Raw genomic sequence first — 13,705 nt, 5'->3', positions numbered from 1 at the left:
AAAGTTATCCCTTGCTGTGATACACTACAGGGCATCGTGCTTTTGAAAAAACATTATATCTTTCCAAATTTGGCCTAGGCTGTCCCTATTTGTGGTGGCCTAATGATAAACAGCAACATCAGTCCTTTACAAAAAGTTTGGTAACTTTTCTCCTGAACAGTTGCAGTGCAGCTGTTATTTCCGCAGCACGTGGCGGGCCGGTTCCGGCCCGCGGGCCGTAGTTTGGTGACCCCTGATCTAGACTATCCAATTGCAGTAGAATTTGCATAAGATATCGACTTGTATTATATTGACGTTTTTAATTGACACTGGCCAAATAGCGCAGTTGGAGTAGCACCCGACTTTGTGAAAAGAGAAATGGTAAGACCAAGAAACAATGGTTGTACTCTTGGTGTATGCGCTTGAGCAACGCTCTACGAGGAATACGGCACCTGGTGGATGGAATCACTTATAGATGAAGCCTCTAGATATGCGAAACTGCCTGGGCTGGGCTTCTAAAGAGGCTATCTTGGTACCAGATTAAAATTCCTACAATCCATCAAATGCTTAATTGTTTTTTCTTCAAAGCCACATACGACCTCACCGGATCCAAACCCGACTTGAAGACAAAATCAAAACTCGGAGACGAGCTAGAGCCGATGAGCTTGGAGCTTACCAATATCGTGCCAATATCTAATCCACATTCTTTTACATCTCTTGGACTTACGTCTAGAATAAGTTGTGCGTTTATAGAGACAGTTGTTGATTTTCCCTATTATACTGTAGACTTATGTCGGGTTGCAATCCCACAAACGATCGCGCATAAGCTACAATAGACTATGGTTATAATAGGATATTTCCTTCTTGGTTGGCAGTTCTATCCAGTATAAACGTTTTCAGCAATCATTGGATCAGAAAAGAAGTGCAGTAGGCTATAGTTTTTCTCAGATCAATGCATTTTAAGACGTCTAAACAGCTTCCCATACGAACTTCAAGATCCCAGAATTCACTGGTATAATTGTTTGGTCTAGTCCAGGGGTCACCAACTGGCGGGCCGCATGCGGCCCGTCATGCTGTTATGTGCGGCCCGCGGAAGGTATCAGCGTACAAGTATAACCAAAAATACTTTTCTTGAGGAGTTAAATAGCATGAAGGCAAAAATATTTTCTGGGAAGCATATTTTCGCTTTGCATATGATTCCCTCGACCGACCAATCAGATTGTAGTTCTAGGTGGGGGTCGTTTAAAGTTTCTCCAATGCGATGTCCAGCCACACTGTCCCAGTGGTTGATTAAAACGTATCTTTTTGAATTTTGAAATTGTCTGTGAGCATAGGGTTGCATATTTTAAGTTTGTAAATGTCATGTAAACATTAATGTGCGTTTCACCGTTATTGTGTTTCATGAGCAGTGTTCCCTTTATGCAAGTTTTTATTGGTAAAATAGATCGGTGTGCCAACTCAATTTATAATAAATTAGCAAAATATTATATATAAATTTAAAGACTTTTCTGGTTGTAATACGAAAATATTTAGCTTAGTAGCCTACTGCAAAATGTTGTTAATCAACAATTCTTGCCGTGCTGATAATTAAGCACCGCAAGTGACAGTTGTCTAATAATCAAGGAAAGACGGTTTTAGAGACTCTCACAAAAAGAATGAAAAACTAATTCATTGCTTGCTTAGAGGGAACACTGTTCATGAGTTACGATAGAAACGTTTTTTCGATGATTTCCACAAACATTTGTTTTATGGTGCCTGGTTTCTTTCTCCCTGTTATTGAAGGCTATTTTTCACTGATATGTTTGCAGGTCACTAATTATTGCATGTATTGCGTTGTGTCAAACATTTCCATGTTTACTAAAACTGTTAATTACAAGATATCTTTTGTGTAGCGGAGTGACGACACGACTCTTGCTTGGCGATGAATACTTTTATGAAACCGCTTGCCTCGCTATAAGTGCACAAAACAAGTGGCCTCGTTTATTAGGCATTGTTAAAGAAGTCAAAAGTGTTGTTAAAGGAGTTTAGCCTGGCAGTAGGCTAGCGTTGTTCAACCAATTTTGTTGCTGCGGTATTCTAAGATAAATATTAATAACATGTAACGCTGAATACTGGGTACGAAATGCGTTGTTTTCTAGCATAAGAGTCAACCTACCTAAAATTTTATTAGTGCGGCCCGCCACAGCTCTCGTTAGTGCTAAAGTGGCCCGCATGCACAAAAGGTTAGTGACCCCTGGTCTAGTCTAGTATGCAATTATAATCAAATTTTTGTAACAAGGGAACGGTCGTTGATAAAATATTTTTAATAGGCTTTTAAAGAAATCAGTATTATGCTCTACAGATTTTAAACTGTGAATTAACCCAAACCACTCTCAATAAAAATATTTAGTGACTTTAAACAACCTCGCTGTATCAACACTCATACATCAATGTAGCCTAACAAGTTTTCAGAACACTATAATGTTAAACCTTTTTACGACCAATAGGCTACAGCTTTAACCAGTTTTGTCAGGTCTAGTAACCCTAAACAATTGGCTAGTAGCCTACAGTATAGGCTACCTGCTAACAGACTTCGTCATACTAAACCTTTCTACACAATAAAAAGTGCTGTGAATGGAGCTGTACTCAACGGAACAAGGCACTTCCTTTTTCGTGAATGGATTATTTTTATCACTGTGTTGAATGCTAAAACAAGTTAAGAAAAGCCCACTCGTCTGTGCAACTTTAAACTCGCTTTTGTTTGCTTCAAATACCACTTTTGTTAGTAGAGTGATTCAATTTGGAGATGCTTGTCATTGAATCTTTACCGCTGTGTTTGATCTTTTTCGATGTAATCGATGTAATTTTTCGGTTGCAAAAAATTGAATATTTTATTGCTACATTATAATGTACGGTATAGGCTATGTACATATAGGCAGAGATGGGCAAGATCACCAGTATTGGTGATCTTGAAGATGAAGATCACCAAGAATAGGTGATCTTGAAGATCAAGATCACCAAACTATGTGATCTTGAAGATCAAGATCGTGATCTTGAAGATCAAGATCACTTTTTGTGTAAGTTACTTGAAAAAAAATGAAGTTTTTGATCAATGATGTTGCAAAAAATAATTACCGTACTATAAGCAACCTGGGTAAAGGTATATAGTTGGTATTGCTAACTTTTACTTTTAACTACTCGATCACTGGCCTAAAAATTGTAATAAGTTAGTGACTGTTGCTATTAGGTCTATCAAATGCTGACGTAGTTTGCGTAGAACCGCAACGTCACACCCAAGGCCAAAGTTAATTACAATAGTACTGAAAAAGTCGCAAAATTTGCAATTAGTTTTATACTTTTTATTTATAATAAATAAATGAAAATAAACTTTGAACTGCATCATTTTTTAGCAAATTTTTGTCTGGTTTATGTGGGAGTTTTTATTCGTGTTACTAAGTAGTTTTAACTTTCACTGTGTTATGTCAATGTTTATTGCACCATTTACCCATCTGGCAACCTTGATACTGTTGTCTGCTATCAAAAAAGTTCAGAGGTTTGCGGTCAGACAAACCGCTCCATACTCAGACCTTAAACAAGTCTTGGTCTCGTTGATTTGCTGCAATAAACCACTTTACATGACCAAAGTCGGCTAGAGTCCAGATTTTTTAACACCACCATCCTAGACTTTTGAAACATCTAAAATTGAGTCAAAGAAAGCAAACATTTCTTTAAAATTCACACATAGAAATTGTGAACAAAGTTAAATCATTTTTTACTATACGTCAACATAAAGTACACGGAAGTTGACTTCTTTATTATGACCAACACAGAAAACTTTTTCAATTTTGAAACGGCAACACTGACCAGATTAGATGGAGACTTTAAATTGTCTTTTGTTGGATACATATCATATTAACAGTGGCTTAATGTTAGTAGTTGCCACTAACTACTTTGTACAGTACGAGTTCTAAAAAAATTCTTCTGTTTAGTAAGTAAACTTCAATTTTAAAGTGATCTTGATCTTATTGTTCTTCAAGATCAAGATCACACAAAAAAAAGTGATCTTAGATCAAGATCACCAAAAAAAAGTGATCTTCAAGATCAAGATCACGCCCATCTCTGCATATAGGTAACAGGTACATACAGTATATGTAACTTGAATCAAATTTGTTTTTGTTTTGATAGGTAGCCTAGACTATATCAGCTAAGCACATTTAATAAAAGTTTAGATTAGTTAGCTTGGTGGTTTTTGAAATATTTTTATTTTTTCAGAAAATTGAAGATGGGGTAAATTGTGCAATTGAAGTAGGCTAGGCTACGTTGAAGCAGTTATTGCTCAACTTACCCCAACAGGAATAACCTTGCGGGCTATTTAATTTTTAAACAGTTGAATTTGTGCTTTAATTGGACAAAAAAAACTGTAGTGTTTGGGCAATGCATCGCGGTTATGAAAAGGACTGGCGCGGGAACGCTTCAACTTAATGGAGTTGCTCAAATTACCCCATACTTAAACTTTTTGTTGGGGTAAGTTGAGCAACAGGCCAGTGCATACAAATATTAATATATAAAAGTATAGGCTGCAAAAACTAAAATGGCTAAGATATGCGCTACGGTACCTAAGGTTTCATTCTAGGTGCCATCGTCAGGCGCAACATTAAAAAACAAAAAGAAAGCAGAAAAAAAATTGAAATGTAGCCTAACTAACCGATGGAAAACAATAAAGTAAAAGCGTAAATGATGAAGTCCAAAATTGTTTACAAGCAAAAATAGCAAAAAACGGCAAAAATCACTAGCTCTGCTACCTGCATTGAGCACTTTGTTTTGCATTAGCTACAATTTATTCTTGGAATGAAAGTATCGGCTAGGGGAAGGTCGGGTTAGTTGAGCCACTGGGTTAGTTGATCCACCCCTTTTAATTCTTAAATGTAGTGAGGTAACCACATTTTATCATCACGTGATCTTAAAGTTTCTCATCGCGTGGTCTCCAGTCTGGTTTGAGTTGACGATTGATATAAGTTAATATAGCCTATGGTGCTGAAGTTGAAAAGTTGTGTTTTGACCTTGGAAAGTAGATTTTGAAAATATATTATAGGTATGTCCAATAATATTTTTTTATACTTAGTTACTGAGACAGTTTTATTCAATTTGTTTGGTAGCTTACCAAACAAGCTACGTTCTGAATAAAAAGCGGCATAGTGTGCCATGAAGTTTTGCTGTGGTTTTAACATTTTCATGGCGGTATAGTTGAGGTGTTAGTTGAGCCACTGCCTTCGGTGTTAGTTGAGCCAGTGTAAAAAGGGCGTTATAATGCTTACGAAACCTCCACACACCTCACATAGATTGCAGCCGTTGGATAAGTCCGTTTACGGTCCAATAAATCTCTTTGAACTACATAAAATTCAACAAAGGCACATAAACATGGTCAAGCTTTAATGAAATGGTGTTATTTGGATGCCATAGCAATACCTTCATTATTTTGATGTGTACATTGAGTTACGAGCGACTCTTGGAACAATCGTTAACCTGTTTTCATATATTGATATTATTACTTTAAATACCAACTAAGGTTTGGCAAAGAAACATGGTTAAATTTGTGTTTTTAAAAATAATAAATGCGGCTCAACTAACCTTCACCGTGGTGTTAGTTGAGCCATTTGACTATTAGTTTTTAAACACCTGTGGACCCGGTTGTCGTCGTTCGATAAGGTTTATACTTCCTACAGATATTGTTTAATATACGTAGGATGTAAAGCACTGTAAATGAAGAACTGAAAGTTTACCTCATATAAAAAAATTGCAAAAATGCAGAAAGTGGCTCAACTAACCAGACCTTCCCCTATCAGTGCCGGTCTTTGGGGTGTGCAAACCGTGCGATCGCACAGGGCCCGCAATTTACTCAGAAAATGCAGTAATTTTGTCATTTCCAATGGAAAAATTCAACAAATAAATTAGCAACAAGAAAACATAGAGACTCAACGAGTGCAACCTATTTCGTCCCCTGAAAAGATCGAGAAAAAAAACAACAACAGAACCGAAGTCGCTGATCGGAGTTGCCGCAAACATTTCAAAATTTCTCTCGATCTTTTCAGGGGACGAAATAGGTCGAAATGTGTTTTTGTGACACGATTTCAGAGTACGAAATCGGAGTACGAATTTTTCAGGGGACGAAATAGGTTGCATCCAGACTCAACATAGAGACATAGCTTTATTTCAAATTCCTCAAATTCAAAGTAATTTTTCAAACATTTCTGGGGGAGGCCCCCCTGACCCTAGATGTCGCCTTCGTCGATCACGCCGCTACCACCCCCTCCCCTTTCAAAATACCTAGCTACGCTACTGAATGGGATCATTGTCATTGGGGCCTGCAAAGCATACTCCGCACAGGGCCCGAAAAACCCTAAGACCGGCACTGGCTATATATCATTCGGTGATCAAACTTGGTTTAAAATGTAGCCAATTTAATGATGCTTCTGGTCAACCCTTTTTTAAAGTTTCAAAAGCTATCCGTTTTTCTTCAAAAGCAACTAATGCAAAAAGATGCTTTTCTTATCGCACTCTCTCCTATAGGCTAAGCAAAACAGAGGATTTCACAAATGCCGTGCAACTTCACCATTTTATAGTTGGTAATTAATAACAAATTATATTTTGTGGATATGGTTGATGACAAAGTAGGCTAGACTTAGGTTAATGTAAGATCGGTTAACTGATTCATTGCAAAAATCGTAAAATACATTTCTCGAATTAAGAAAGCCTATTTGGAAGCCTAATTATATGCATCAATACATAGCCTACCTTAGATTTTAGTTCTTTGCAGGCACGTCTTACACCGTTGCGGTTTTGCCACCTTTTCTTTTTGTTGCTGTAGGGCTATTTCATTTTCACAATATCGCTTGCTTTACATTCTGACAAAAAGAAGTAAATTGCATACGGTACCTATAGGCTACTTGTAGGCTATAGGCTAGACTAAGCTTCGAGCTACTGACTCACGCCGGGTCACTCAGGTTTACAAAATGAAGTTTCCTCCTCTTGAAATACCTTTGTCTCTAAACCAGTAATTCTCAATCGCTGTCCATTAGGCCACATGCGGCCTCAATCATTTTTCCTGTAGGCCTCATCGATTCAGAAAAAATATTACTTGTATTAGCTAGAAAAACTGCCTAATGGCGAGAATGTAGGGTTGTCACATAACGTACGTCAGGGGTGTCTAAACGTTTTCCCAAGCGGGTCAAATTTCATAATGCGGAAGTGGCCGTAAGCTTCTGACAATCTAGTTTTGTGTAAAGATCCATCATTATATAGCAATGTTGTATTATTTAATGTTATTTTCATACAACAAAGCAATCGCTTATGCAAGTTTAATTATTTTGTTGCAGCCTGTAATGGCTACATATCGCGAGAGATGATAAGTTAAGCTGTAGGCTATATATTATCTGCTTTATTTATCAGAACTTATAACATTCAAGAACTTTGTAAAAGACAGCTATGTAAATGCAAAAGATAATACTGACCAGGGGCGTAGCCAGCACAAAACTGGGAGGCAAATAAGTATTTTTCACGAAACGATTTGACGAACCATTGATTGATTGACGGAACCGATTTATGAACCATCATTTTAACCAGCTTTTGACTACGAGACTACCATATTGCATCTTTTAATATTAGCATACCCTTCGTTTTGTGAAACTTATTAAGTTAAAACCAACATCAAGTTTCACATTAAATCACATTTTCACTGTTTACAAAATTCATTTGTTTAATTTGATTTCCGTTCTGGAAAAGGTTGAGAAACGAGAACGACTGCTCCAAATGGTTCTACAACCTATGAGGATGTTGCTAAAGTTGCTGAAAAAAAAGCCTGAAATCACAGAACGATTTTGCCGTTGCCTACTCTGGTCGAAGGTGCGTATTTTGCAGCTCAATGAAGGTCTACAAGTAGGTTATTATCAATTTTTTAACTGTTCCAGTAGCCTACGGTAGCTTATCCGATTTTATTTATGTGACTAAGCTAAATATAGACTAGCCTACATTCTGTTAGTAGGCTATACCTAGGCTATAGGTAGCCTAATTAGAAATCAACTAGCCTACGAACAAGCATACCGGCAGTTTTCTTTTTCGGTTGTCGAAACGTTTAGGCTACATTTATAAAAGATCTGCGCTTGCAACGAATGCGGTAACAAAATAGCAGAACTGCTACTGAAGCTCGTGCAAGCATTTCCTGTCAGAAACTATGCGTTCAGCAGTTTTGTAGCCTACATTTACTGCCTAAACACTTGACAGCAGTTAGTGGGCCATAGGCTTCATGTGGAAGTCAGGAATACACATTCGTGACTACAGGACGTACACTTCAACGTGATTCTCACCAACAAAGGGAAAACAATACTTGCCAAATCACTACAAAGGTAGTCTCAGAGAAACGGTGAAAATAGCAGAACTGGTTGTGCTCTTCAACCACGGTATTAAGACATAGAGGGGTGTAATGATTTGCAAAGTGATTGCACTCTTTGGAAGCTCAATCATTGCAGTTTTGATACCATTGACGCAAGCCTGGTCACCGAAATTTACTAAATGAAACTTTAGTTTCAAGAAGTGGAGTCAGTGAACTACTGCTATTCCACCTGTGGCGAAATGGTTGTAATGGCTAGTTACATGCCCACAAGACGCCGCTGTCCTCTTTGAGATGCTTCGTTCAAGCGCATAGACCTGCCTATAACATTAAAGATTCTGAAATCATGTCGGATGTTTTTGACCCGAATTCACAACCTGTGCCAAGCGCATAAGGCTACTGCCGTTAGCACAGATGAACTGCACTTTCGTTTTGTGAGAAAGTTCATTCCCCCGGGTTCATTCTTTGCTAAATAATTGGAAAAAGTAATAATTTCCTTACATAAAGAGTAAGCAGTACAATATAGGCTACCGTACTTGATTAAATTAATTTAAGTGTGTAGTAAAGTAGCCTAGCACCTTTGTACTTTGGGAGGCTGTCATAGATTTTTGTTTTTAAAGCACGGCTCTCGGGAACATTGGTCTTGATAACACATCAAGCTAACAAGTGGGTCCGTGTGCAACAGCCTCAATTAGCTGGCTAAAACTTGTTAACATCTTGCTGCCTTGCAGGAAATACGTTTTTTAGGTAAAAGGATAAGTCCACCGCCTATAACTGTGGTTAGTGTCAGGAAGGGCATCCGACTAGAAAACTTACACCAAAACAACGGCCACCCCCACTGGTAGAAATAAAACCGAATTTGGATGATGATGATCAAACTTGACAGATAGCTGTTGCCATAGGCTACTTATAGCGTATATTTGGGTACGGTAATTAAAAAAATACTTTAATAGCCTACGAATAATTTTTTGTTTCGCCTCTCAAAATATTTTGGTTTCGCCGGTTAGCCTATAATAAACAGAGTCGATAGCCTAAACTCAGAACATTACCTTGAGGGACTTCACATGTGTGTCCCGAAGTCACCTCATAACTTCACACTTTTATCAAAATGTTTGCAGTCTACTTCCAGCCACAACGACTAGGCTAAGGCACCTGCAGCTAATAAGGCCCGCTAATTTTCAAACCTCAATATTTTTCTAAATACTGCATAATTGTGAACGAAACTTGGAATGAGGATACTTTGGGTCTATCTAAACAACATATCTATGAAACAAGTTTCTAAGTTAAAGGAGTTGTAAAATATTAAAAAAATAAAACAAAATCTCAAGCGGGCCTTATTAGATGCACGTGTTGTGAATAAGGCCCGGTTTGAATTAGCACCAAAAGTGATGGAAAAGGTGTATTTTCACAATAACAACACCACAAAACAAATTCTAATCGGCAACACAGGCACATAACTAATAATTAAATACACAGAGACAACTATTCCCTCCCCCGCCCCATTTTTTAAAAAGCGACATGGTGTTTTTAGACATGGTAGGGATACTAAAGTATTTTGATTCTGAAATTATGATATTTCCATTGCAATAACAAATTGGATTAATGGTGTAACAAGAATTGTTTAGGTCACTCAAGTCTTTAACCCCTACTTTCTTAACCAGGGGTGCACAACGTTACTCCAGGGGCCCATGGGCCTCATTATCAAAATTAGCCTAGTCTGATCATCATTATCAGTCTTGCTTTAATAAGAAAAAAAATTCGAATTTATTGGTTTTACTGCATCAGCATGCACATATCTTTCACATAAAATGCAAAAAAACGGAAGTCAAAGCGGTTTGTTAACTGCAGAACAGTCTAAAATATGTGAAAATTAATAAAACCACTCAATTTCAGCCCCCCCCCCCCCCCCAAACTTCAATTTTCCGTAACTCAAAAAGTTCTCAACTTTAGGCTGTGAAGCTTTACCAGTTAGTCTCAATTCACCATAGCACCAATCAGAGCTTCCAATTTTGTTTAAAAGATTTGTAACAACGGAGATCCAGGGGGTGGGCCTTATTAGCTGCAGGTGCCTTACAAAAAAATTTCGAAAAACTTTTTACTATTATACATGAGCACACAAGGGGCAGTTACGCTCTTGTTATAATTAAAACTTAAATGTAGATTTTTCTCAAAAATTCTGCAATAAAAGGTGTGGAAAACTGGTTAGCGCGTGACTTCTGGAACGACGAAGCTTTAAGATCAAGCGGCCCTGGTTCGACTCTCGAGGTGTGCGCTGGAGCAACGCACGTTAAGGACTGTTCTCCATTTAGCGGCATCTAATGGATAGAATAATTCACCGGCAACAAGACTTCAACAATCGGAAACTTCACTCTGTCAATCTCGGTGACCGGGCCGCGAAATTTTTTTTCTCACGAGATTTTTGTCTCATTTACGTATTTTGGTAAAAGTTTGTATTAAAACCGTGTGAATGCAACATTTTCTCGTTGGCACGGTTGGTTCAGTAGTTTCATCCTCTGCCTAGTGAACGTGAGAACGAGTGTTCGACGCCCATCGAAGTCAAATTTTTTTTTTCTTTAAATTAATTTTTGCGATGCACAAGAGCTTTTCAAAAAAAATAGGGTTAGAGAAAGCTTATATTTTATTATCATTGCAGAATTTCATTGGCAAATAGTTATTTCGCAATCTGAATCAACCAATCTCTCAAAACATTTTCGAAAAATCTTACTTTTAGGGTGACTAGAATCAATGAGACAGAAATCTCGTGGGAAAAAAATTTGCGACCGGGCCTGCGTCAGTGATTGAAAGCCTCTACAAGTATGCGAAACTGCCAGGATTAAGTTCTGCAAGAAGCTTTCCCAGTCTGAGGATAAAGATTCAATCAATCAATGTTAATTCAATATCATAACACGTGAAATAAGTAATGCACAAGAGGCAACATTTCGGCCAGATGTTCTGATTAGGCTAGAAAATTGCAAATCGGGGCGGAGCTTTCGGGTTTTGGTAATGTCTACTTCATATGATCAATGTTTCAACCGAGCGGTTGTATAGGCCTACCACTCACACTAAAAGGTGGCTCATGGCAATGTTTAAGGTCCTTTAAAAGGGTCCACTCGTCACCTCCGAGATTTTAAGAGTTAAGTGAGGCTTCCCGTGACGCACCGAGTATCGAACGCGGGCCGGTAGAGTGAGGCACCACTCCACTGACCGCTACGCCACTCAATATCTCGGAGGTGACGGTCCACTTCGGAGTACGCTTTTGGGTAAATTTCAAATTTGGCCATTTTTCTATTCATCCGATGTAGAATTGTTACTAACGTATTGTACATTTTTGATGCACTTCTTTGAACATCATCATCATTCCGTTTTCAATCTTACATTCCCAGTAGCGCCCTATGTGGGCGACTGGGCGTGGCCTATATGAAACAAAGGTTGTTGGGAAGTACAGTACATGCCTTTGGGGGAGTAGAACGAACATTTGTAAAGTGAAACAAAAAACATTTAAATTGACCCTTTATGTTGCAAATTTGCAGTGATGCACGCGCATACAAAAAATATTGACACCGTCAGCGTAAACGCAAACGTTCGGAAAACCATACGCCGTATGCGTCAACGTAACTTGTAAAAAAAAGTTGGCGGCGTCAGCGCATACACTAGCGCAAACTAATTTTGTTTGCTAGGTGCCAAACATTCACACGGTATAAACCACTCGAAACAAACAAGTTTTATTTTGAATTTCCACGAAGAAACACAAGCATCTGAAAGTGTTCATTTGACATTTTGCTGTGTTTTGCTTCCAATATGTCTTTGCCCATTGAAAACATGCTTTCAACTGCAGCGCTGGAAGGTATTGGCGTGTTGTAGCGAAAAAAATACATTAAAAAGTATGCGTTGACGCTATGCGCTAAAAAAACGCGAAAACTTTACGGCGTAGCCTCAAGCGCAAACTATCCAAACAAAATGTGGCCGTAAGCGTTAGCGTAAACAAAAAGTCTACGCCGCAAGTCTGCGGCGAATACGTAGGCTACATCTCTGCAAATTTGTAGCACGCTGTACTGTTAAATAGTCTGCGTTAGTTGTATTACACCTTCTTTTTAAAACCTTCTGAAAATTTGATTTTCTTCTTGGGCTTTACGGGGTTGACCAATGTTACAGGCAACATGTGCACTGCAGTAGCGTAGCCAGGAATTTTGAAAGGGGGGGGGGGTTTGACGGCCGGCGGGCGAAGCCCAACTGCGTTTTCGCCAAAGGCGACACCCAGCGGCGGGGGGTCTGGGGGGACCCCCCAGAAAATTTTGAAAAATTACTTTGGATTTGGTGCATTCTGAAAGCATTTTCAACAAAAATGTGGGTATAAATATTCCTGTAAAATGGTGCTGTCCGGTGGCATGGCAAAAGGATAAGATCATGTTTTCTTGGGCATTTTTCGGAATTAAAGCTGAGTTTCTATGCTTTCTTGTTGCTAATTCTTGGCTGAGTTATTTGAATGTTTGGTATTGGCAAAACTCGCTCTTTTAATGCAGTTTCGTTTAAAATTAGGCAAACTTTGTTTTAGAGACATAGAGACTGAAAGCATCATTCTCAATATCATGACGTAACATGCGTGCCAAAAGGGGGGGGTTGTAACCCCCACCCCTTCCTGGCTACGCCACTGGTGCACTGTATAGCTTATTCTTGCATGACTGCAGTACCACAATGATGCAAAAAAAAGATTTGTCCAAAATCATGATTCATGAACGTGACCACAACCACACTACTCCGGCTCAGGAGCTACTATCATCTACAAGCAAGAGTTGAAAAAAATGGCCGAAGCCAGAGGTCGTTCCATCACTAGAAATACCTCGCGTCCTTTTAGACCAGTGGTTTTCAACCAGGGTTTCGCGGAACCCTAAGGTTCCGCCAGTAAGTCTAGGGGTTCCGCACGTTTACATTCAAATCCGATAGTTTATTTTATTATTATATGCATATTGTTTAAATGCAATCAAATATTATTGATTAGGTTTGCCACTATTAATAAATTTGCTACACTTTAACACGTTCGCTGCGATCCTGAATTTTCGTGGTTTTCTTGTGGTGCGATTACCTTTAACTTTCTGCTTTCCCTCCAAATTTCGTCGACATGTTTTCTTCGCTTCAAGGAGTTTATATTAATCAAACGATGTTTTTTGCATAAGGCAATTAAATTATTGAACAGGGGTTCCTCGAGCTTTTGGAATGTTTCATTGGGTTCCGTTCCACCAATAAGATTGAAAACCACTGTTTTAGACATTCAATTTTGCACCAGCGCAGCCTCAACAGACACTAGAAATAACGATTAACGAAGGCTTGTGTCATCCATGTCTCGTGGCATTCAGTCAGGTCTCACGT

The sequence above is a fragment of the Aplidium turbinatum genome, chromosome 8 (genome assembly GCF_918807975.1).
Source record: "Aplidium turbinatum chromosome 8, kaAplTurb1.1, whole genome shotgun sequence".
In the NCBI taxonomy this organism is placed as follows: Eukaryota; Metazoa; Chordata; class Ascidiacea; order Aplousobranchia; family Polyclinidae; genus Aplidium; species Aplidium turbinatum.
Note: the sequence above shows the minus strand (reverse complement) of the source record.